Source organism: Halichoerus grypus, chromosome 14 (genome assembly GCF_964656455.1).
Source record: "Halichoerus grypus chromosome 14, mHalGry1.hap1.1, whole genome shotgun sequence".
NCBI lineage: Eukaryota > Metazoa > Chordata > Mammalia > Carnivora > Phocidae > Halichoerus > Halichoerus grypus.
Window position 1 is genome coordinate 92,426,623 of NC_135725.1, and position 23,145 is coordinate 92,449,767.

The 23,145-nt window shown below is 62.7% G+C and overlaps 1 protein-coding gene across 3 annotated transcripts in view; it reads right to left on the minus strand.

The window, feature by feature from the left end:
- The window catches only part of NACC2 (NACC family member 2), a 68,505-nt gene extending 50,611 nt beyond the window's left edge, over window positions 1-17,894 (minus strand). For all 3 annotated transcript variants that reach the window (XM_078062013.1, XM_078062012.1, XM_036092126.2), the window contains exon 1: window positions 17,774-17,894. The gene's annotated coding sequence lies outside the window, so the exon portion shown is untranslated. The remainder of the gene's footprint in view (window positions 1-17,773) is intronic.
- Window positions 17,895-23,145: the final 5,251 nt, after the last annotated feature.

The window sequence follows — 23,145 nt, forward strand, 5'->3', positions numbered from 1 at the left end:
TAGAATTACTCGATCTGTGGGCACCCAGGCGAAAGCCAGGCGCTGTCCCGCTCCCTGGAATGTTGATCTCCTCTGAGGACACTGGTTTCGTCTTCTCCAAATTGGGCCCTGGAGTGTACAAAGCTGGACCTTCCATGGGACCCTCCAGATGCTCCTCCGTAGTTCCCTCGAGCACCTGTCTGCGGCGTGTGGCTCGGGGCTCGCTGGCTCTCCTGCTGCGCCCGGCCTTCCCCACCACCTTCCGAGCTGCCCCAGAGGAGGCGGCAGCTGCTGAGCCAGCTCCCTCCCAGGTCAAGCGTGGACTGGCAGCGCCATTTGAAGGAACATAATCCTCCTGTGTTGCCTTCCAGGAGCTCCAGACTGGTCTCTCCTCACTGTCGATTTATGGTCTCTGTCTGGGGGGAGCCATCACACCCTCACGCCACGGCTAGTTATGTGCAGGGGTTCAGGTCCACCGGGCTGGCGCTGCAGGGTCCCTGGGAAAGGAACTGACTGTGTGCTCGTCAGCAGGTGGTTTCTGCTCCCTGGAAGCCACCGGCCAGGAGTGGACGACTCACAAGGAGGCGTGCCTCCAGGAAGGGGACCCGGTGTCCAGCCGCCTCTCCGTCCACAGGGACGTGGGCTGCAGACCAAGGCCCACACTGACCACGGGGAGGGCGGTCGGAACCCTGAGTGCTGGTCCTGGAATTCTGGGGCGGAGACCGGCCTCGAGCCCTTCTGTACGTGGCGTGGGAACATTCCAAAGGGAGCACTGTGCACTGCGCGGGCACCTTCTCCCCGGGCTCGCGATTCAGAAGACAATACCTTTCCGGAGCCTCGCTCCCTTCCCCGGAGCTGCGTGCGGAGCTCCCGCAGAGCCTGTCCCTCTAGCACCCGGACGGAGCTGGCTGACTGCGCGGCCCAGGCGGGTCTCCGGGACACGGCTCTGCGGGGGGACCGAAGAGAGCACAAGTGTCCCCCGCCGTCACTGAGGCTGCTGGCCATACCCACAGGGCACCTCTGCCCCCACGCGCAATCCATCAGCCACAACGGAGCGAAACGCGCCTTCTAAAACTGTATCTGGAGATCACTTATGAACACAAAAGGATACGGCTAAGAACAATTACCCGAAGCTTGGAAAGACGGCAAAGGGTAACTGCGCCCTTCCGGTGTGACAGGAGGAAGGGTCCGGCAGGCCCACCGAGGACTGTCTCATTCAGAGGATTAGTTCAGATCCTTCTGCTTGATTTGCTATTTGATACTCATCACACCCCAGACCGCGTCGTGTCAGCTCTTAGATTGGTGCGCAAAAGAGACGCAAACGATGATTTCTGTCCAGCAGCAGAGAGAACCCCGAAGGCTCTGGCTTTCTTGTCCTTGGGGACATTGAGCAATTTCGTAACTAACTGAACAACTGGACTCCAGCATTCGTTCTTCAGCGACTATAAATACTCAGTTCCTCAAATGCTCTTTGAACCAGCTTTCCCGTCCACACCACGGAACATAATTCAGCCTTAAAAAGGAAGGAAATCCTGATACCTGCTATAATGCGGATGAACATGGAGGACACGGTGCCGAGTGAGAACAGCCCGGCGCAGAGGGACCAGTCCCAAAGGATCCACTCCCAGGAGGCCCCAGAGGAGCTGGACCCACAGACACTGGCAGTGGGGGAGGGGAGGGGTCCGTGTTCAACGGGGACAGATGCTCAGTGTGGGAAGATGACCGGCCACGTTCTAGAGACAGACGGAGGGGACGGCTGCCCAACAGTGTGAACGCGCGGACGCCCCTGAGCTGTGGACTTAAAAATGCTTAAAATGATAAATGTTATGTCATGTCTACTTTACCACTAAAATTTTTTAACTAATAATTTATCAAACCTCCATGTGAAACGTGCAAGAGTCAAATGTCAGGAACAGAAGAGAAACATGACCTTCAGCAAAAAGGTCCTGAGCAGGACACAAACAGCACCGGCCGTAAAGGAAATGGTTGGTAAACTGCATTTCATTGAAATCGAGACTTGAAAAGATCGGCACCGAGACAGGACAGACGAGGAGGAGGAAGAGACCTTTTGCAGGACCTGTAAAGCCAAGGACTTGCGATCAGAACATCTCAAGAACTCCAAAGCCCATCAGCAGGGAGGGGGGAAAGCCGAGACCAGACACTGGGGGGAGAACATCCAAAGGCACCAAATGGAGGGCAGGGAGGATTAGTCACCAGGGAGACGGAGCGGGGCCTGGGGAGGGGGGGCACCCACCTGCATCCTCCTCCCCCCGGGCCTCCAGTACCCCCAAGCAGGATCGACCCCAGAGCCTACAACAGATTAGAGGCTGAAGACATGGGGAGTCCCCAAAGGACCCCTGTCCAGCAAGGACCCCCAGGACAGCAGGTGCCCACAGGGACGCAGTGAAGGCCGGGCACAGGGTGAAGGGAGCCGCACCCCACTCCCTCACCTGAGGCTCAACAGCAGCAAACCCATCCAGGTGCTAGGAGCTCGGCTGGCTGGCGGGCGGGCCCGGGGGGAGGGTCTGGGTGGCACTTTGACCCTGACTTTCCCCTCCCCCCGCTCACCCAGCGGGGGATGGATCCAGCTCTGCACTCAGCGTCTGCGCCCATTTCCGTAGGTCGTAGGCCAGGTGCGCCTAACAGGTGAGCGACAGTCTGAGCAGTGAAGGGTAGAGGCAGCTACTGCTGTTAACTCCGCGACCCAAACGTGTGCCTTTCGCAGGAGACAATCGGGTAAACAGTGTCACTGTTATCAACAGCTGATGTTTGATGACGAACATTTCTGCAACATATCTCAACGATCCACGCACGAGTTTTTAAAAATAGTGTTCTTGGGGGGGGGGTGGTCAAAGGCTGCGTCCCCACCGCCCCACCCTGCGCTGCAGCAGTGGGGGGCTCCCCAGGACGGCCACCCCCTCAGCCAAACTCAAGACCTCAGAATCCATCTCCATGGGGAGAGCCGACATTCGGCCGGGGGCTAAATAATCCCAGTCTCGTTGCCGTGGCCTAAACGTCCAGGTCCTGCGTGGCTTTTTTATTTAAGCTCCAGGGAAATGCCCTGTCCCCCTTTTACAGACAGGGAAACCGAGGCTCTGAGCAGGGAAGAAACTGGCTCACTGGCCCAGGAACCGGACCTGAATCTCGAGAGCGGGCATCAGGCCTCCCGGTCCAGACAGGAGTCCGGGACTAAGTGCTCCTGGGCCACAAGCCACTGAGACCACGTGGACCGGAGGGACCCACCCCAGTGCCAGAGAGCAATCGGGACAAGGGTCCAGGCTCGGGGGGCCGAGGCCGGTGGGGGGAGCCAGGGCGCAGCCAGTCTCCGCCTCCTCGGGGGGCAGGGTGCCCAGTGGAGGGGGGAGGCTGGGGGCCAGCACAGGACACTCATCTGCCCCCGAAGCTGGGAGAGCCGGCGCCACCGTCACTGTGCCCGCCGCTGCCGCACCTCCCCGATCCCCTAGCGGTTCCCCTGGGAGCACTGAAGGTAAATATGTTAATTTGACTTCAATCATGGCTTTTTAAAACAAAGTGCATACTCTATCAGTTTAGGGCACAGAACCTGAAAGCCACCCACTCGAATGTCTGGGCATTCCATCCTGGGCGAGGAGACCGACCACGAGGAGCCAAGGGGAGCCAAGGGGAGGGCCAAGGGCCATAAGGAGCCTGCTGGGGACACGAGGGGCGGCCAGCCCGGCTCCCCCGTGGGATCAGCCACCGGTGCTGCTGTCTGGCTTCTCGCAGGGGACACCTCACACAGTGGAGCAGAGCCTGCAGACCCCGGGCTGCCCAGGACACCCTCGGGAGGGCCCGGCTGCCCGGCTCTTCGGCCCGTGACCCGTCAAGGTACAGCCAGGACGAGGGACCCCCGGCCTGCCACTCCCACCTCGGTTGGCACCACAGCAAGAATGGGAGTAAACAGCCAGTGGCCACTGGGACTGAGGCGAAGGCCAGGGCCACTCACGGGTAGAGTCCCACTTGCGGCTGTGGGGCCCTTCCTCCCTCTGTCGCCCCGTGGGGCTCCGTCCAGGGAAAACTGCGTGGCCAGCCCTCCCCGAGTGTCGGCCCGCTGCACTGGGGTCTTACGTTGTCATAACTCCACGGCAAGCGTATGTACCACCCCCACCCAGGCTGTAGAGGATTTAGCCAACAAAGGAGACTTTGTGGGGCTCTTGCTTATCTTATTCTACGGGGGCAGAGGGTAGATCAGGTGGGGGGTCTTCTCTCCAGACACATGGGGGGTACTCCGATTTCCCAGGCACCGGGGCTCGGGGAGAGGACAACCAGCTAGACCCCCGAGCTGGGCCGCCTGTAGGATCCAGCAAAGCACCCCACCCCCTGCAACAGGCAGGCACCAGGGCCTCCCGGACGGGGCACTTCGGAGGGACAGGGCGGAGGTCAGCGACAGGTAAACAGACCCCATTTCTAGCACTGCACTAGTGCTAAGCCGACTTCATACATTCAAGAACAAGTCAGGGCGCCTGGGTGGCTCAGCCATTAAGCGACTGCCTTCAGCTCAGGTCATGATCCCAGGGTCCTAGGATCGAGCCCCACATCGGGCTCCCTGCTCAGCGGGAAGCCTGCTTCTCCCTCTCCCACTCCCCCTGCTTGTGTTCCCTCTCTCGCTGTGTCTCTCTCTGTCAAATAAATAAAGAAATCTTTAAAAAAAAAAAAAAAAAAAAGAACAAGTCAGTAAGCACACCGCTGTGTTGTTAACCACCATAAGGACAGCGTTTCTGGGCCCCGCACGGGCCCCACTGGTCTCCCCTCCATCACGAGCAGCCCTGAGCCCGGCCCCAGTGGCCTGAGCAGGAGCCAGTGTGCGTGGGGACGGCCTCTAGGAGGCAGGGGAAGGCTAACCCCATGGGTGGTGGCTGCTCGGACAAATGGAAGGGGCTGACCGAGAACACCACAGCCCAAGGTCAAGGATCTCAAACAGTCTCGGGGAAAAGACACGACGTGGTCATGCATGTTCAGCTATTCCAGGACTGACAAGGGACCGGCGAAGAGCTTCCAAGGGCGGACACCAAACCAGACGCCCAGCTTGGGAACCGCCAGGCCCCCAAGCCACTGGAAACACAGAGGGAAACAGGCAGCCGGGAGCCACGGGCCAGCCAGCTCCCCGGCAGGGGCTCTGAGCGGAGGCAGGACAGGGGTCAGCGCTGAAGTAGCCAGGGACCCGCCGACCTCACGCCGGGGCCACCCCCTTTCCAGCTGGCGGGTGCCTCTGTCCCTGCACTGTCCCTGCTCGGTAGCAGTCCAGATGACAGGGGGAGCATCTTGAGGCCTGGCAGCTCAGACGTGCAGGGCGCCCGCCTCCACCGCGGGCTCTAACGAATTCCCTCGTGGGGTTTCTTGGAAATCAGCGACTATAATGTAATCACAGCTGCTGGGGCTCCGAGCAAGCCCGCTCAGTGGCTCCGTTCGGTTATAATTATTACGAAAGCGCAGTTAAGAAACAGTGAGGATGAACTGAAACCTTCAGGAATACGCAAGAGCTGGTGGAGGGGCGGCCCCACCTTGTGGCCGTGCCCTCACCCGCCACCGCGCGACCCCACCCAGACCAGGACAACCCGCCCCTTCCTGTGGGTCCCTGGTGGAGCCATCCTGAACCAGGGTGGTGGCCCCGGGCCCACCCGGACCGAGCTCCGTCTACCTGGATGCACCCAGCCCGCAGAACCAGGCAGATCCAGGGTGGGGGCAGGGCTGGGCGGGCAGCCAGCAACCACCCCTGCCCACGGGCTCCTGCTGTCTCTGCCCCAGCCCCCCCGGAGCAGCACCCCGGGGCCCCAAGAAAACCATCAGTGGGGGCGGTTATCACTACACCCCGCTCAGTTCTTCCACCCAACCCCCCCTACCCCTCGGGCCTTGTTTCCCTTTCACAAAATGAGGGGAGTATCAGACACTCTCCAGAGACCCTGGGCCAGCAGCTCTGGGCCAACTCCTCAGCAAAGTAAAACTGACTGCCCAGCCCCTCTGCGGGCGGGGGCGGGGGACGAGGGATCTCCTAAAAGGGCCACACGGGTCCGAGACAGGGGGAGCAGCCCGCGGTGCCATCCCAAGCCTCCGCCTGTAGCCTTGAGCTGGTGGCCGGACCTCTCGGACACCAGTTCACCTGCCTCCTCCTGATGCCTCGCTGGGGACAGCGGCCTGACCCCTGGGCAAGGCTGACCCATGTGCACTGAGCCCTGGGGTGCCCTCGCCCGTAAAGCACAGAGCACAGCACCCACAGTCACAGAGAGGCACCCATCTGCTCCAGGCAGCGCCTCCCTGAGGACACCACGACCCCTGGGGCCGCCGGTGGGAAGATCTGGGCCTCCTGGACCCCCAGGGACAGGCCCACGGTGCCCGGTGCCCCTCGGCAGCCAGCGGGCCACCGCAGAGCCCCAGGCCCCCGCCCCGCGCGCCCACCTTCACGCCCTCGGGTGGGGCTGGCTGGGAGCCCCAGTGGTCCTGCTGGCCATCCCCGGGCCCTGCGTGTTCGCTTCCCTCCTTCTCCCCAAAGAAAAACACATTTTCCAAGAGCGGCTGACTTTATTTTGCTCACTTTACCCTCACGTATGGCCCCCTTTACGACTAGGGCTTCGCGCTGCCTCAATCCCGTCACATCTCGGAGCAGAAGGACTGACCCCGTGTCTTGCGGCTGCAGCAAACTCTGCTCTACCTGAGCTGAGCAGACACGGGAGACGGAGCGGAGGCCGGGCGGGAGGTCAGAGGCGCGACCCCAGACCGGGGGACGGAGGGACATGCCCCTGCCCGGGGGGCCGGCTCTGCTCTTCCTTCTGAGACTAGGGCTGGGAGAGGGAGAAGGCGGCGGCGGCGGAGACGGGGAGCAGGGCCCCCGCTCCCGCGCGGGCGGCTCACGATGTGATCTTACGGGAACCACGGTCTCTGCAGACGCGTCAGCCCAGTCGAGAAGAGGCCTCACCGGACTGCGGGGGAGCCGTAGGCCCGACCGCTGGCGTCCTGAGGAGCCGCGGACACACGGAGGAGTGTGGCCACCGAGGCAGGATGGGAGGGGTGTGGCGTGAGCCAAGGAATGCCCACGGCTGCTCGAGGCTGGGAGGGCCCGGGAGGGAGCGCGGCCCCGTGACACCCTGACCTCCAGACCCCGGCGAGCGCAAAGTTCAGCTGTTTTAGGCCTCTCAGCTGGTGGGCCTCCAGGCAATGCACACAACCCGCCCCACGGACACCGACCCTGACCCTGCCTCGGAGGGAATGGGGACCCACTGGTTTCAGACGGGTCTGCCCAGACGTGGATGATGTCGCTCAGGAGCGAGGCTGGGTCAGGGGAGGTAGAGGAGACAGGTACGCGGGGCTGAGGAAGCCGCTCCCCTGCTCCCGCACCCACTGCCCTCCACCTGTGGAAACACACATCAGACAGAGCGTCCCCCAGTGGCCTGATGCACCATGTCCGACGGGTGGCCCGGTCCACACCGCGGGGCCCCCACGACACGCGCTGCGGGGTACCACGCGTTAGCCTCAGACTCAGGCCGGGAGGCATTCTGCAGAACTGGCCCGGATTCCAGAGTCAAGGTCACCAGGGCCAAGAAAGACCACGGAAGGTTCCAGACTGAGGTAGCCTAAGAGACACAGTAAGGCTCAGACACGTAAGAGCACGCCCATGCTCGCGGCGGCGTTACTCACAAAGCCCAAAGGTGGAAATGATCCAAGCGTCCATCGACAGAGCCATGGGCAGGCAAACATGGTCCGTCCACAGCGTGGAGCGTGGCTCAGCCTTAGAAGGCAGGAATCCCCGACCCGGTGCCCCGTGAGAACAGCCAGACACAGGACAAATGCGGCAGGTCCACTCCCGTGACGCCCCGGGGCAGTGGGACCCACAGACACAGGGAGGGAGCTGCTGTCTTGCAGGGACCAGTTTCCTCTTCGCCCGAGGACAAGTCCTGGAGACGGATGGTGGCCGATCACTTAGCAGCCCTGAACCGCAAAACTTCAAAAGGGTCGAGATCGCAGACGTGATGTTATGTGTTGTTTACCACAATTAAGGGAGGGGGGGAGAAAGAAATTCAAGAGGCAGAGAGTGGGAGGGGGGGCTGCGGACTGGGGGAGGGGAGGGACGGAAGGGGGAAAGGGGGTAGAGGGCAGGGGGCACAGATTGGGGCAGGCTCTGGAGGGGAGGGGGCAGGGGAGAGGAGGAGGTGAAAGGGGGAGTGAGCTGGGGGGCAGGGGCTGGGGGAAGGAGGGTCGTGTATAACAGGACAGAGTCCAGTCTGGAAGATGACCACGTTCTGGGGACGGACGGAGGGGATGGACGGAGGGACAGCTGCACAACACTGTGAGTGCGCTTGACGTCCCCGGACTGTGCCCTTAAAACTGGTTAAGATGGTAATTTTATACATAAGCAACTAGAATTTTTTTGAATTACAACTTTAAAGGCAGCCGTGGCGAGTGCCTGGAACGCGGACCCACAGTGACGCTCCAGGTGTAGAGGGCGACCCCGGGCTAGTGGGCTGTCTCAGAGACCACCAGCCGTTGAGCCGTTGTGCGCACGGGACGCAGTGACTACTCAGGGCAACTTATTCTCAGATCGTTCCAGGACAAGTTTTCCTTTCCATTTTCCTGAGTTATTAAGAATCTGACAAGAGACCCAGAGCAAAACCACAGGGCAGCCCCCCACGACCTGGGGGCCCTCACTCTGCAGTCCAGCCTGGCCCAGGTCGGTCTGCGTGGCTTAGAGGCGTGGGGAGAGACCGGGGACCCTGCTCCTCCACCAAGAAGGGCCCCAAGGCCTGCACCTCATCTCTCCAGAGCCAGATGCCTGCTTCTTGTGGTCCTGGGTCCAGGAGTGGGGGGCCCCTCGAGGTCTGGCCTGGTGAGGGCCCTTAGGGCAGCACCACCTTCTGCTCCCACACCCCGCTGCCTGGACGCCGCAGCCCACCTCCAGCCCATTCTGGGAACCCACCTCCTCTGCTGGGTTACTTCCCTCACTTCATGAGCTCACTTTTCTTCTGGGGGGGACAGAGGAGGGGCCACAGGGCCCCGCGGCCCCAGTCTGTGCTACGGTTTGGGACTCGGTGCACAGGCAGACCCAGCCTTGAGGACTCCTCTGTGGCCGACGCGCCTTTCCTGGCCCCTTCACGTGACGGGGACTGGCCAACTAAACTAGGTTACAACAATTAACACAAATTCTGCCTCCTGTCCCAAAACTTACATAACCATAGACACTGTGTCTCAGGAAACTCTTCCTCCGCCCATGGCCCCGTTTCCTGCCCTCAACCCCGGCTCTGGTCCTGAAAACAAAGCTCCTTCTAGACTTCCCAACTGGTACTGGCCCTTCGGCCCCGTCATCCGCTACTTGTCTGAGCAGTGGTCACTGTCCATGCGTCTGGCTGCCCACCCTCCTGGGCAAGTGCAGGGCGGAGCCAAATGACCTGTCTCAGCAAGCCCCCCCCCCCACGACTTCCCAAACAGCACCTCCTCCCCGCCAGGCACGGAAGGATTTCTGTGACCTCCCCCAGCCCCACACACACACTGGGTTGATAACATCTCCCAAATTCATGTCCACCCAGGTGCTCAGAACAGGACCTTACTTGAAGACAGGGTCTTTGTGGATGTGACCAGTTAAGGATGGAGATGAGGGATGTAGGGTGGGCCCGGCCCCCGTGACCGGTGTCCTCGTAAGAAGAGGGACATTTGAACACATGCAGAGGGAGGACAGCCGTGTGACAATCGAGGCAGAGGTAGCAGGGGTGGGTCTACAAGCCAAGGGACGCCGAGGACTGCCAGCACCAGCAGAAGCTGGGAGAGGCCGAGATTCTGCCCTAGAGCCTCCAGAAGGAACCAGTCCGGCCCACTCCTTAACTTTGGGTCTCTGGCCCCCAGAACTGTGGGGAGTACACTTTTGTCACTGTAAACCACCAGGTGTATGGTGAGCTGTTGCCAGGGCCACAGGGTGCCCGTAAGGCTCACGCCCTCCCTGCCCGTCTGCCATCCCTGCACGCGCAAACATCACTGCCCTCCTGGAGCCAACAGGCACCTCTGGACAGAGCAGCGTTCACAAAATGTGGGGGGAAGCCCACCAGGAGGGGGAGGAGCTTTGCAGGAAAGAGAAGCACCTGTCGGGTCACTGTGGGCAACGGCAGGCTGGAGACGGCCCGGCCCTCCAGCCAGAGCGTTCGTGCCCGGAGCATCACCACCCCGGCGACCAGAAAGTGGGATGAGCCCCAGGTCTGCATCCTTCAAAGCTCTTCCCCCATTTTACATGTGGGGAAACTGAGGCCCGGGGAGGTCACCGTGTTTACCTAGGGTCCCACAGCAGCAGAGTGAAGAACAGGGTTCAAAAATCCCAAGATGACACGCCCGGACTCTGCAGAAAGTGGGGGCTTGACCAAGCGCAGCCCTGGACCGCCCGACAGGATCGTGGGAACTGTCACAGTCCTGTCCAGCCCCGGCTGCCTCCAAAACCCTGTCCTCCTCCTGCCTGTGCAGCCCCGAGGGACAGCGAGACTCCCGTCCACTCTGGGGGGGCGTGGCACACCCCTGTGCGGGGGTCCCCGGCTTCCGGACCTTGCCCACTCATGACCACGCTCATGGGAAGGGAGGGAAATCTGAGGTTCCGGGGCCCCACCAGGCTTCCACAGCTCCAGGTGGACACTACTCCTGAGGACCCATAAATGGGTTCTTCTGCCCCAAACTTGCTCTGCCCGACTTCTTCCAGACAGTGGGAGAGGGCATTTGGAGGGAAATCCTAAAGCCATTAAACTGTGGCCCTGACTTCAGGACCAGCTGGGGGCTGGTGATGGAGGGAGCCATCCTCAGACTCTGGCCACCCCATCTCTCTCCCCAAGGGCACGAGTGTGAGTGGACAGTCCACGCCACAAGGCAGACGCAAGGTCGGCCCACAACACGCCCCTCGGGGGCTGCCCCGTGCCCCTGCACGCTGCAAAGCCAGGGTGCTAAGTCAGTGAGTAGGATGGCCTCTGCACCCAGGGGGCAGGGCGGGGTCTGTGACCTCGGTCCCTCCCTCAGGGAATGACAAGTGCTTGGGGCTCGTGAACCCCCAGGTCCAGTTACTCCCAGAGCCAGTCACAGGGAAGCACACCGCTGGGCTGCCTGCAGGGATCACAGGGACCTCTGGGAAGGCCAGGTCCCAGCACGCAGGCAACACTCACTCAACAAACATCACAATGCCCGGCGGCCAGCCGGGAGGACAAGAGCTGTCCTGAAGCCTCCCCTGGGCCTGGCTGCCCTGCTCCTAGTGTCCCTCAGCGTCCCCCTGGAGGCACAGGCCCCCTGCCCCACGCCCATCCTGGGAGCAGGCTTCCCGGAGGAGCCAGCAGGCAATTTGCATAATATTCTTTGCAAGTTAATATCAGCCTCTGATAATGATCTCGGCATAGCGTGGAGCGAGGCGGCTGTTGCAACACTAAGTAATCATACTTTAAATTATGTTTCCCTTTATAGAAAGGTGTTGCAAAAACACACAGACATGAAATCTGTCTGGAGCAGCCCCACTGCCAACCACCTGACCAGCTTCCCGGTGACGGCGGTGACTGCAACACGGGGGTCCGGGAAAGCCCACCCTGCCGGCCTGACCCAGACACCACAGGCCACCCGCCACCCTGGACCCCAGCCTCACACGGGCCCGGAAAGGGGGCGGGCTGCCCGGGTGAGGCTCCGCCCCCGCCCAGGGCGAGTCCGCACAGAGAACTCCACGGGGGCACCTACCACCCACTCTTGCCGGGGGTCCCCACTGCCCTGACCATAGGCAAGAGGGGCTCCCCCTTCCCAGTCCCCAGCCCCAGCCTCACACTGGAGATCCCAGTGCCCAGGAGGCCAGACTTCCGTGGGATGCATGGGGGATGCACAATCCTGAGAACTCAAAACTCTAGGCTTTGGCGTGCGCAGCCCTTCATGTCCCACCGAGGGCCTGGCCGGCGGCGCCCCTGTCCCCCCTCACCCAGCATCTGGGCTCTGCACCCTCTCCCCAGGCAGGTGAGCTCAGCCTTGACTCTCGCACACCCACACCCCAGAGGTGGCTCGTCCAACAGCCTGGGGAGGTTGTCCTGTCCCAGCGACCCGGGAAGCCCGGCGCAGATGGCCCGAGGGGCAGAAGAAACCCCAGCCCTGGGGCAGCCGCAGGGGCGACAGGAGCTGGAGGGGCAGGGGTCCCCGCCCCGCTCAGGAGGGGAGCCCCTCAGGGGAGGCCACGTACTCCCCGGCTCCCCTCTCCCTTGGCTTCGGAGCCAGGGCCACCACTCAACCTTTATTTTCTTAAAAGCTTTTTTTTTTTCTTTTTTATTAAAAAAAATCCAATTATAGCACAAATCTCTCAGCAGGGGTCAGTGTGGAACAAGAATAGCCGAAGTTAATGGACATGACACAGGCAAGATTAATGCCTAAAGGGCTTCAAAAGTTGTATGATGCAGATTTCATTAACATTTTAATTGTAATGTATCTTTTTAATCTTGCCTCTCTAATGGCTTTATATTCAAAAAAAAGGGGAAAAAACTGCTGACACAACAAAAAGTATCAGTATACACAATTTAACAAAGGCGCTCAGCAGTGCAATGGAAACTAAATTAAATGAGCAAAACTATGTTAACATTTTGATTTTTTTAACAGCACAAAAGTCAGGAATGCGGCAGAGGCGGGCACTTCTCCCTTCCTGGCACAGGGACAGGGACGGGGCAGAGAAGGGGGCCAGCAGGGGCAGAGGCTGAGGGCCAGGGCGGAGAGCCCCAGGAGGCCCCGCATGCCAGAAAGACCCAGGGCAACGTCCTGCTCCCAACCGACAGGCACGGGGGACCCCACAGTCTGGGAAACGGAGGAAGGGACACGTCCTCCAGAGCACGCCAGCCGTCAGAGTGGACGGCCCCTGGTGCTGGGGGGTGGGGAGGGGGCATAGGGGCATCACCATAACACGGGTGTTTTGTGGGGCCAAGGCTGGAGTTGCAGACAAGCAGGCATCCCCCCAACACCCACAGCGAGGGACCCCGGGCAGCTCAAGTCAATGGGGCAGCCACATATCACTGGCTCCAACTCTCAAAGACTATCTGCAGAAATACACCTGGTCCTGACCAGGGAGGGCTCAGGAGATTTTTATTTTCAATCAACAAACACTCAGAGCACTGCTGCTCTATCGGACGGTGTACCCCAAATCCACCTCTCCTCTCAGTAACACCCCCCAGGCCCCCCAAGACAAGGCCTCCCCCAGGGACCTGGTGGCTGGGGCTGGGCCTGAGGGCCGGCCAGCCCAGGGCCTGGGACACAGCTCTGCAACAGGACTCTGCTCAAACCCAGTGACTATATATGGGCACTTTCAGGCCCCTGTGGTCCCCGCCCCCGACCTGCCTGCTTCCCAGGCGGCAGGCAGGCGCTGGGCGGGGCCCATCCATGGCCATGTGCCCTCCTGGATGCCAGGGCCCAGGGCCGAGGGGGAGGGGGAAGATTCCCTGGGAGACCCAGACCCAGCCTCTCCTCCCCCTGGGACCAGAGAACAGCGCCTCAGAGAAAAGCATGCCTGCGTCCTCCCTGGAGCCACGGAGAACAGCCTCCCCTTAAAGGGACATGTGCTCCTCACTGGCTCCTGCCCACGGACAGGGAGGGGGCATCCCGAGAGGGCCTCCAGGCTGGGCCCAACCTGCACAGAGGCCCGAGGCCGGGCCTGCTCACCTTCAGCCGGCAAGCAAACAAGGAAGCTACTACTTCACAGGGAAACACACAAGCCAGGGTGGGGCTCAGAGAGGGTGCGATCAGCATCCAAGGTCACATAGCTCCAGGCAGGATGTGACCTGGGAGCGCCCCTGCAGTTCCAGCTCTGGCCTCACTGCCTCGTCCAGGGCCAGTCGGCACGTGCTGGGGGGGGGCGGACCGGAGATCCCAGGGTCACTGTCAGACCCCCCTCCATTCCTGCTCCCGCTGCCCTTGTCCTCAAGGACACTGCCCCACTCTGAAGATGCTAACCACCAAGGCGGCCACCAGGGAGCCCCACTCCAAAGTTCATGTCCCAAATGTCAATGGCCACTCCTTCCAGACCCCTCTGTGTCCACCCACAACCCGCCAGACCCTCAACCTCAGGGTCCCACTTCCAAAACCAGAACTCGCAAGCACAAAGGCCAGAGGCCACCACGGAGGAAGCCCAGCTCCCAGCACGCAGCAGCTGCAGGAGACACGAGGAAGAAGCCCTGGCCAGCAGGGCACTGGAGTTTACAAAGAGCCGGAGAGCCAGGCCTGGGGAGAGCAAGCGTCTGCTAAGAGAAACCGAGATCGCCAGGAGCCCTGCCCTGCCCAGAGTGGCGGAGCTGAACGCTCTCCCCGGCCTGCACCAGGGTCCCTGGAGCCCTGGTCCGCGTCAGGGGAGGATGTAACCTTTCAGGCACAGCCACGGCGCCCAGGCCACACAGGCCTCGCCCACAGGTCACGGGGTGGGGCCCACACACCCCTGAATTGAGGTGTAGACCCGAACAGACAACGGGCTGTAGCCCCAAGCCGAGCCGCAGCACAAGTACCCGAGGGCCAGGCTGCTCATCTCGGGGAGGAATGGGGGGCTGCGGGGGAGCAGGCCAGACAGGGGTGTAACAGTGCTGGGCGAGGGGCTCCAACAGGGCCCAGGACACAGTGCTCTGCAAACCCCGCAGGCCAGGGCGGGTGAGAGGCCCAACCCAGCCAGCCCTCAACAGGCCCTGAGGCCACTCCCAGCCCCAGGCAGACCCCGGCCCCAACCGGACCTCACTAGCTCCCAAAGTGGGGCCGCCCAGAGCTGGAGTAGCTCACAGGAGTAGCTCAGGATGCAGCCAGGGACTGACGGGTCGCACCTGCTCCTGCCTGGGACCCCCCTCCCAAAGAGCAGCAGCACATCACAGGACCGTGCTCCCCTCCAAAAGTCCAGGCCGGGAAGACCAGCCTCAGGCACAAGCCAGGGGGCTAACACTACCCTGGACCGGAAGGCAGCTCGGCGTGTCCCCAGAACCTAACCACGGCCAAACTTCCCGAGTATGCCCACTGCACAGGGCTCAACACGCATAGTGTTCTGGGGTGAGGGGCCGTGAACTGGTGCAGCCTGGGCTGGTGTGGGTCTCTCCCCAGATCTTCCCACCCACCCCTATGCCTTCCTCCCGCTCCTCTCCTGTGGAGCCCCTAACCCCCTCCCCTCCCCCTCCAGTGTGCCCAGATGATGGCAGCAGGGGGGTCTCAGCACTCACTCACTGTCACTTAGGTCTTGCAAGGACGCCGGGAGACGCGGCCTGTTACTGGCTCCGTTTCACAGGTGAGGAAGCAGCTTGGCATGCAGGAGCCAGGTAGAGAGGGTCAGGCAGTGGGCGCTGCCTCCCACCTCCCAGACAGCCACCGTGTCCCTCCACCTGCGGCCCCCTCTGGCGCCCTTCAGCAGACTCTCACCACAGCCGCCCCCAGCCTGGGGGGGCCACTCCCACCCCCTGCAGCAGCCCCCCACCCCGGGACAACAGAATGCAGAGAGAGCCCAGGCAGGGGAGGCCCAGGTGGAAGGGGCCCACATTGGGGTTGGGCGGTGGATGAGGCTGCCCTGGCATGGAGGGAGCAAGGCCTCAGGGCACGGAGGCTTCGGCCCTTGATGGCCAGTGCTGGGGACTGCAACAGGAGGCCTGGGGCTGGCCCTCGCGGCCCACCCCCAGCTCTGCATTCTGGTGAGCACAGGCCTCAGAAGCAGGGGTGGAGGGATGGAGCCTTGGGAACGTTCAACGCCACAGTTTTCATCTCCTGTCCCATGGGGGTACTGAGCCCACCTTAGCCCAGGACGCAAGGCGGGCAGGCGGGACCCTGAGGCCAAGGTTCAGGAGGAGCCCCAGCCGCAGACGCCAGCTCAGCACTTGCTGTCACCCCCTTCTGTGAATAACGCATGCTCGTGTTTTAGTTGGAGAGCAGGGAAAGGACCCGGAGACAGCCTCATGCAGCCTGGTGCTCCCAGGTCAGTTACAGCAGGAGCACCTCTAAATGGGTGCAGGAGCACCTCTAAATGGGAGCAGGAGAGGATGGGCAGAGCTGGCTCTGAGTCAGCACCGCCTCAGCCCCGGGTGTGACCACTGAGAGCAGATCTCCGCGGAAAGGTGACAAGTGGTATCTTGTAGTTCTGCGCTTTCCAGCGGTCTTACTGAAAGAGCAGGGGCCCTACACCTTGGGTCTCCTCCTCCTATTTTCTTCGCTCAGGCTCCAGCCAAGGTGCCACCCAACAGAGGAATGACCCTACCGAAATGCCAAAGGACCTCCTGGGAAGGACAGGCACCACAGGGGGCCGCAGGTGGAGGGACACGGTGGCTGTCTGGGAGGTGGGAGGCAGCGCCCACCGCCTGACCCTCTCTACCTGGCTCCTGCATGCCAAGCTGCTTCCTCACCTGTGAAACGGAGCCAGTAACAGGCCGCGTCTCCCGGCGTCCTTGCAAGACCTAAGTGACAGTGAGTGAGTGCTGAGACCCCCCTGCTGCCATCATCCGGGCACACTGGAGGGGGAGGGGAGGGGGTCAGGGGCTCCAGAGGAGAGGAGGGGGAGGAAGGGGTAGCGGTGGGTGGGAAGATCTGGGGAGAGACCCATACCACACCAGGCCACACCAGACCAGACCAGACCAGACCAGCCAGGAGGGCGGGCCTGCGGCGGGCACAGGAAGCAGGAGGGCCATGGGCCTGGGCCTCTGCCCCCTCCGCTGGGAGAGGGGCGGGCACAGTGGAGTGCTTGCGGACTGCTCAGGTACTGGATGGTGAGCACACTGAGGGCAGGAAGGACCCCGGCTTTCCAACCTCCAGTGCCCACCCCCCGCCCAGCCTCCCACCCCCCGCCCAGCCCCCCACCCCACAGGATGGGCTCAACTAGAACATGCCGCCAGGGGACACACAGCTGGGTGCTCGGGGAGTCCCAAGAATTACCCCTAGAAAGAAGAAGCCCAACTGCCCATGTGGCCACAACATCTCCGATTCGGAGGCCCCCAGGACAAGGGGGAGGAGGATGGGAGCAGTGGGAATGTCCCTATAAGGGCCACAGCTCCCGGGACCTACCACCTGCAAATCCACCGGTTTAATTAAAGGGCGTCAGGAGAGAACTGGCAATCACCAGCCCCAAGACCAAACTTCTGAGAAGCCCGGAAGAGGGGGCCCGGAAGAGGGGACCCGGAGGTGAACTCTGACCTCATGACCCCCCCACACACACATACACCAACGCGGCAGACTTCCGAAGAGCCGGGGGTCGTCTGCCCGGGTCATGGGCGTGGGCAGCGGGCTCAGAGGTCACCTCCGAGGTCCTCAGATAAGGGGCTTGAGCAACAAGACCTCAGGTCCGCAGGGTCAGAGCAGCGGCTGACAGGTGCGAGCCCCCTCCCGGGGCAGCCGGCCCCCAGGTCCTCCCCAGGTTGGGGTCCGCGCGAGGGAGGGCCAGGGGCGCAGGGGCGCCCCGGAAAGGGGCCCACCGGGCCCAGGAGGGAGAGACGCCGGCCCGGCGGATGCGCAGCTGCGCGGCCGGCCTCGGACCCCGGCCCGGGCCTCCCCGCTCCGGGAGGGCCGGGCCGGGTCGGCGCGCTCGGGCGGAGGCCGGGCGTCCCGAGCGGGGCCCCGCGCCCGCCGGCCGGGAGGGGGACAGGGAGGCGCCCGGGGCCCCGCTCGCAGCCCCGCTCGGGGCGGCGCGGGCGCGGGCGGGTCGGCGCCTCCCCAGGCCCGGCCCCGCCGCCTCCCCGGCCGGGAGGGCGCGCCGCGCGAACTTGGGCTGCGGGCGGCCGGCGGGCACTGCGGCAGGGAGGCGGCCGGGCGCGCCGCGGAGTTTGCGGGAAGTGCGGCGGCGGCCACCCGGCCCGCGGCGCCAAGTTGGGCGTACCTGCGGGCGCCCGGCCCGGTCCGGCCTGCGGCGGCAGGAAGTCTCGCGTCCCCGCGCTCCGGCTCACATGGACTTTCTCCGGCCTCGCCCAGCACCGGCCGCACCGCGGCGGGCGGGGCGCGGGGAGGCGCCGCGGGCCGTTTAAAGGGACAGCGCGCCGGCCGCGCGCGCGCACTCGCCGCCCTGGGGCGCGCCGCCCCGCCGCCAGGTGGGAGCCGGGGCGCGCGGGGGGAGGCGCCGGGGGGGGGAGGGGGCGCGGGGCGGCCCGGGGGGTTGGGGCGGGGGGGGCGGCGCTCCTCGGCCCCTCCGCGCAGCCTTCCCTCCTTCCGCCCCCTCCCCCCCCAGCGTCCCGCCCTGCGCCGGACACGGGGCCGCGCCGGACCCACACCCTCCCCCGCCCTCCGGCCCCCGCACGGAGCCGCGCAGCCCGGGAGCCCCGGGCCCTGGAGCGCCCCCTCCCCGCGGCGGCCGAGCTTGCACCGAGCAGCCTCCGCGAGGCGGCGCCAAGTGGGACTGCGGGCGGGAGGGCGTGCAAGGAAAGCGGGGGTGCGGGAGCACCGTTGGGCGAGCCCGACGCCGGCCACCGGGGCCTCCTACTCGGGCCGGGAACTTGGCCGGGGCCGCTTTCAGGCCTGGCGTGATCCGGGCACACTGGCGCGTTATTGTGATTCATTCTCACCCGCCGCCCCTCCCCTCCCACCCCTGCGGCTTCAGGTTTGTCCGAGGCTACGCTCCTGTGGACAGAGGTGCGCCTTTAAGTAAAACAGGCCACGCACCCGAAGGGACCCACAAACGCCCCCTTCTCAGGTGCCCCCACCCTAATCTGGGGTCTGGGGTCAGGACAGGCCACAGTGGTCCTCCCGGACGAGGGGAAGCGTGGCTCCCTCCCTCCCACAAGGGTCCTCATGGGAAAACGGGGGTGGTACCAGAACAGTGATCTTGAGCATGGGGTCACCAGGAGGCGGGGATTAATGTGAAGAACAAGATGCCCACTCATTCCCCAGAGAATGTTCTGGACCCCTTGGGAGTCAGAGGCTAGGGCTAAAGCCCTGCCAGACTTTTAGCCAAGGTCATTCGTAGGGCAATGGTCAGAAGCTGGTCCAAGTACTTCTGTCCCCAACCTCAAGCTAGGTCCTTCACCTTGATCATAGACTAACCCCCAACCCCAACTTGTGGGTCTGCACAGAAAACATCCTCCCACCAGCTCACTCCTGTCTTGCCCTCTGGGAGGATGGGTATGACACCCCCAGACCCCCACTCAGACCTAAACAGGGTCCTAGTTCCCTCACCCCCAGACCAGTCCAGGCTGCTGCCTCTTCCAAGCCCATGGGGCAGTCTGACTTGTCCAGGGGGCCTCTACGCGCTAGAGACACAGTCATGTGGTTTGGCATGTGGTCACATGGTTCAGGAGGTGCAAGGTGAGGGAGACTAAGGTAAACCTCCAGCACCGACCCAAGTGCTGCCTGCAGAAGGCTCTGGGACAGGTGGGGGCCAAGGGCTGGGTGCCTCCAGCTCAGCCCGAAGGCTTGGGATTCCCGCGGGCTCCTAAGTACTATGGGCCATCTTGGCAGTGCAAACACCCCACCGACCAGCGCCCTGGGAATCAGGGCTTCTACAGATGACATGGTGAGCAGGGACAGACTAGTCTCTGGGCCCTTCCATCCCAGGGTGAGGCCCCAGAAGCCCTCCACTAGGCCCCGAGGTCCTCTCGTGGCAGCCCTAGGGTCACTGCGTGGATGAGGACCCACAGAGGGTCTGGAGGTGTGACCGCCCCCCAGCAGGCGGTGAAGACTGGGCATGGTGGCCTCTGTCTGCGTGCACTCCTTCGGGGAGCCTGCTCACCTGGGGAGCCGGTTCACAGTTTGCACCTTCTGATTGTTTCCATCACTTTGTTTTCTAAACATCAAAGGAAGTCTTTCTTCTTTAATGGAGGACATTTGGAAAACATTGAGGAGTTTTAAAAGGCAACAGATAACCAGAAACCTATTCCCCAAGGGTAACTAGCAGGATTTGGTGCAGTTTCCGTGTGTCTGGGTGTGAGTCTACTGCATGTGCACATTTTAAATGCTAATGCTTTCGCCCGCTAACTCACTTCCAGGCCTGGGCTGCGTGTCCCGGGCGCGCTCTGGACGCACTGTCTAACTTTACGCTGCGACAATCCTGTGAGGTTAGCTCTCTCTCTACTCCTGTTTTGCTAATGAGAATAATGCGGCTCTGGAAGAAAGTGCAGCCTGGAGCTCGCTCAGCCAGGGCTCCCAGCAGGCACCCAGGGTGTGGGCCCGTGCACCTCCTGCCTCCGCTTTGAGCATTGTGAGTTAGACGTTGCGCACTGTCAGCCTGGTGCTGGCTGATAGGGGGACGGGGTGGCCACAGTCCCCTCTTGAGGGGTCTGATTAGTGCTGCAGCCCCTCTGTGATTCCAATGAGGGTCGTCTCAGCTCAGGAAGGCCCGGCCTGGCATCTGGTCCTATAGCTGATCCAGAGAGCGTCGGGCTGGGGGGAAGAGGGAAGTCACAAGAGATACATCTGCAAACGGATTAGCCACCGAGGTGGGGTCTCAGGAGTAGGGGCCCGGGTGCACCTGGGACCAAGGCAGAGAGCCAATGCCTGGCTACCTGTGTGTCCTCCCCTGGATGCTGCAAGCCTTTGGCAGTCCTGCAGGTGGCTGAGTGGAAAGCTGACTACCCGGGGCTGGCCATCCATCGAGGAGGGATCTGGGGGAGCACCTTTCTCCTCCCAGGGCTCCCCTGGCCACACACACCCCAAACTCTGCTTCCTCCATGGTTCTTTCCCAGGCTTCCTCCATGAGGGGTTTCGGGGGTCAGGTCTTCATGCTCTGCTGCATCTGTTCTGGAAGACACTGAGCTCCTCCATCCTAGGCTTGTCTCGAAGAAGGATTAAGGCCCATCAAACACACCCAAGACTCACTCAGCCAGCTGCCTCCTCAACTGCCCCTTCTTGGGTGGCTGATGGCCATCTCTGTGCCGTGGCCGGACAGAGCCCCTCCCCATGCCCCACTCCTGCTCCCCCTGCCTCCTCTGCTTTGGCAAACGGCCCCTCACCCTTTGGGCAGCTCAGGCCAAACACCTCCTTATACGTCACCTTTCTCACAACCCGGGTCCAGCCTGTGCCCTAGGCCCACAGCTCCACCGTACAGCTGACCCTTTCTCACACCCACTATCTCTCTGCTACCCTCCCGGTCCAATCCCCTTCTCCTCCAGTTACTGCAGCAGCCCCAAAGCTGGGCTCCCCCGTCTCCCCCCACCCCGTTGCCCCGTCCGGGTCTTGTACCACATAGGAGTACAGAGATGCCTCTGAACATGTCAGATCACAGCCCGCCTCTGCTCAGATCCCTCAGTGCCCCCCATCTCCCACACAGAACTTGAGCCCAAGTCTTTGCAACAGCCAAGACCTGGGTCCCCACCCCACACTCACCCCTACTTGGCCCCTGTGCAGCTCCAGCACCCCAACTCGGCCCTAGGGACTTTGCACCTGCTGTTCCCACTACCCATACCTTCTCCCCCTCTCACCATGTCTTTGAGACGACTCACTTCCTTTGGGTCTCTGCCCAGTCATCCCTGGAGCCTGGGCCTTCCCTACCCTCCCATAAAACAGAGCCAGATGGGCCATTGCCCGCAGACTCCCTGGCCCAACCCTGGTGCTAATCCCCTCTGACACTCACAGCCCCCTTCTCCCCCCTCTGACACTCACAGCCCCCTTCTCCCCTGCCCCCACGGGTACTGGCTCCCCGTATTGTTCACCACCCTACCCCTGGCCCAGTGGGGTGCCTGGTACAGGTCAGCTGACCATAGACATCTGCAGTGTGTGGGAGCCCGAGGGGTGCTCCACCCTTGCTGATGAGGGGCCAGAGCCCCTGTCCACCTGCCTGAGTCTTGGTGCCTCTCTCCTGCCCGAGTGTCCAGAGTCTCCAGTCAGCAGGTGGGGAAGCAGTAGACTGAGGACCCCAGGGTCGGACCCTTGGCCAGGTCTGCTGGCGTGAGAACAGACTCCAGCCCCGTAAATGGCTTCCCCAGGAGGTGAGCCGAGTGGGAGCCGGCCGCCCACAGCGCGTCCTTGCACCTGGGCGCCTGGGCCAGGCCTGTGCAGGGAGAGCGAAGGGAGGGTGTCTGCCCCCCCTGTTCCACTCCTGTCCGTCAGCACAGAAGCAAGGCCACCGAAAAGCCTTTGGCACTGTGGCGTTTGCACTCTCGGGAGGAAGCCTCTTTCATCTGCCAAAGAGAAGTTCACGGGGCCAAAGTAAACGCCTGACGGTGGGTCCCTAACCCTCCCTCGGAAGCTGCCCCAGGTGGGCTCTTCCTCAGCTCTAATGGGCAGCGGCCCGGCCCGTGGAGGGTTTTCCTGCCATCGCCCCGAGCGCCCGCGTTCCCAGCAAAGGCTAAGTCAGGGAAGACCCCAACCCCGAGACCGGGGTAGCTGCCAGAAAAATGGTGAGGCTCCATTCCAGCCCCCGCCCCCCCGGGAAGCTCTGGGAGAGGCCCTGGCCGCCTGTTTGCGGCCACACGTCAGCGGCCCACAAAGGACCCCTTTGTTGTGATCCTGCCCTGCTCCAGCCAGGCAGCGCGGGGGGTGCTGAACGCCCGGGCGCTCGGGCCGTCCCCTCACAGCCAGGACTTGAGGAGGGCCCCCAGACTCGGGGAGCAGCCCTGCCGCGTGGAGCTAAGCGGGGGCCGGAACTGGCCACGCACCCCAACCCCCAGACTTGCAGTCCAGGTCCGGCCCCCACTTTGAGCAGTTGGGTTTGGCCCACCCCATCCCCGGTTTCAGATTCAAATTGAGGCCAGCAAACGGTCCAACCGGATCCTGTGGCCTCCAGGGCTTCTGCCCAGGAGCCCAGGGTGCCACTGCTGAGGCTTCGGGGGCAGCCGGAGTCCACAGGACGGAGGGAGTAAGAGCCGGCCACACCTCATGGCCGCCCAGGGCCGCAGTGTTGCAGGATTCTCGTCTCCCGAAGTCGAAGAATGGATCTCGGGGACACCAAAGGGTGAAGTGAAGTGAAAGTGAGAACAGAATGGAAAGAAAAGGAGCTCTCCAGAGTGCGCGTCCTCCACCGAGGGAGGCTAGGGTCAGCCTCTTACGGAACACTGACCAGGGAACTTGGTAAATATCTCGTCTATGCGGTGTAAGAGGAATAGGGTGTTCCAGTAAGTATCATGAGCACAAACAAGGCATTCTTTCTGTCCGGCTAATATCTCCTCTGTAACATTTCTCCACATCTGGGATTTCTGTGGGCCTGGTCCTAGCACCCTGCCCCTCTCTCCCTACCCAGCCCCGCCTGTCCCAGACTCAACAAGGCACAGGACACTAGGCAGGGACCCCCAGGGGCCATCGGCCCCGGGCCCTGGCTCCCCTCCA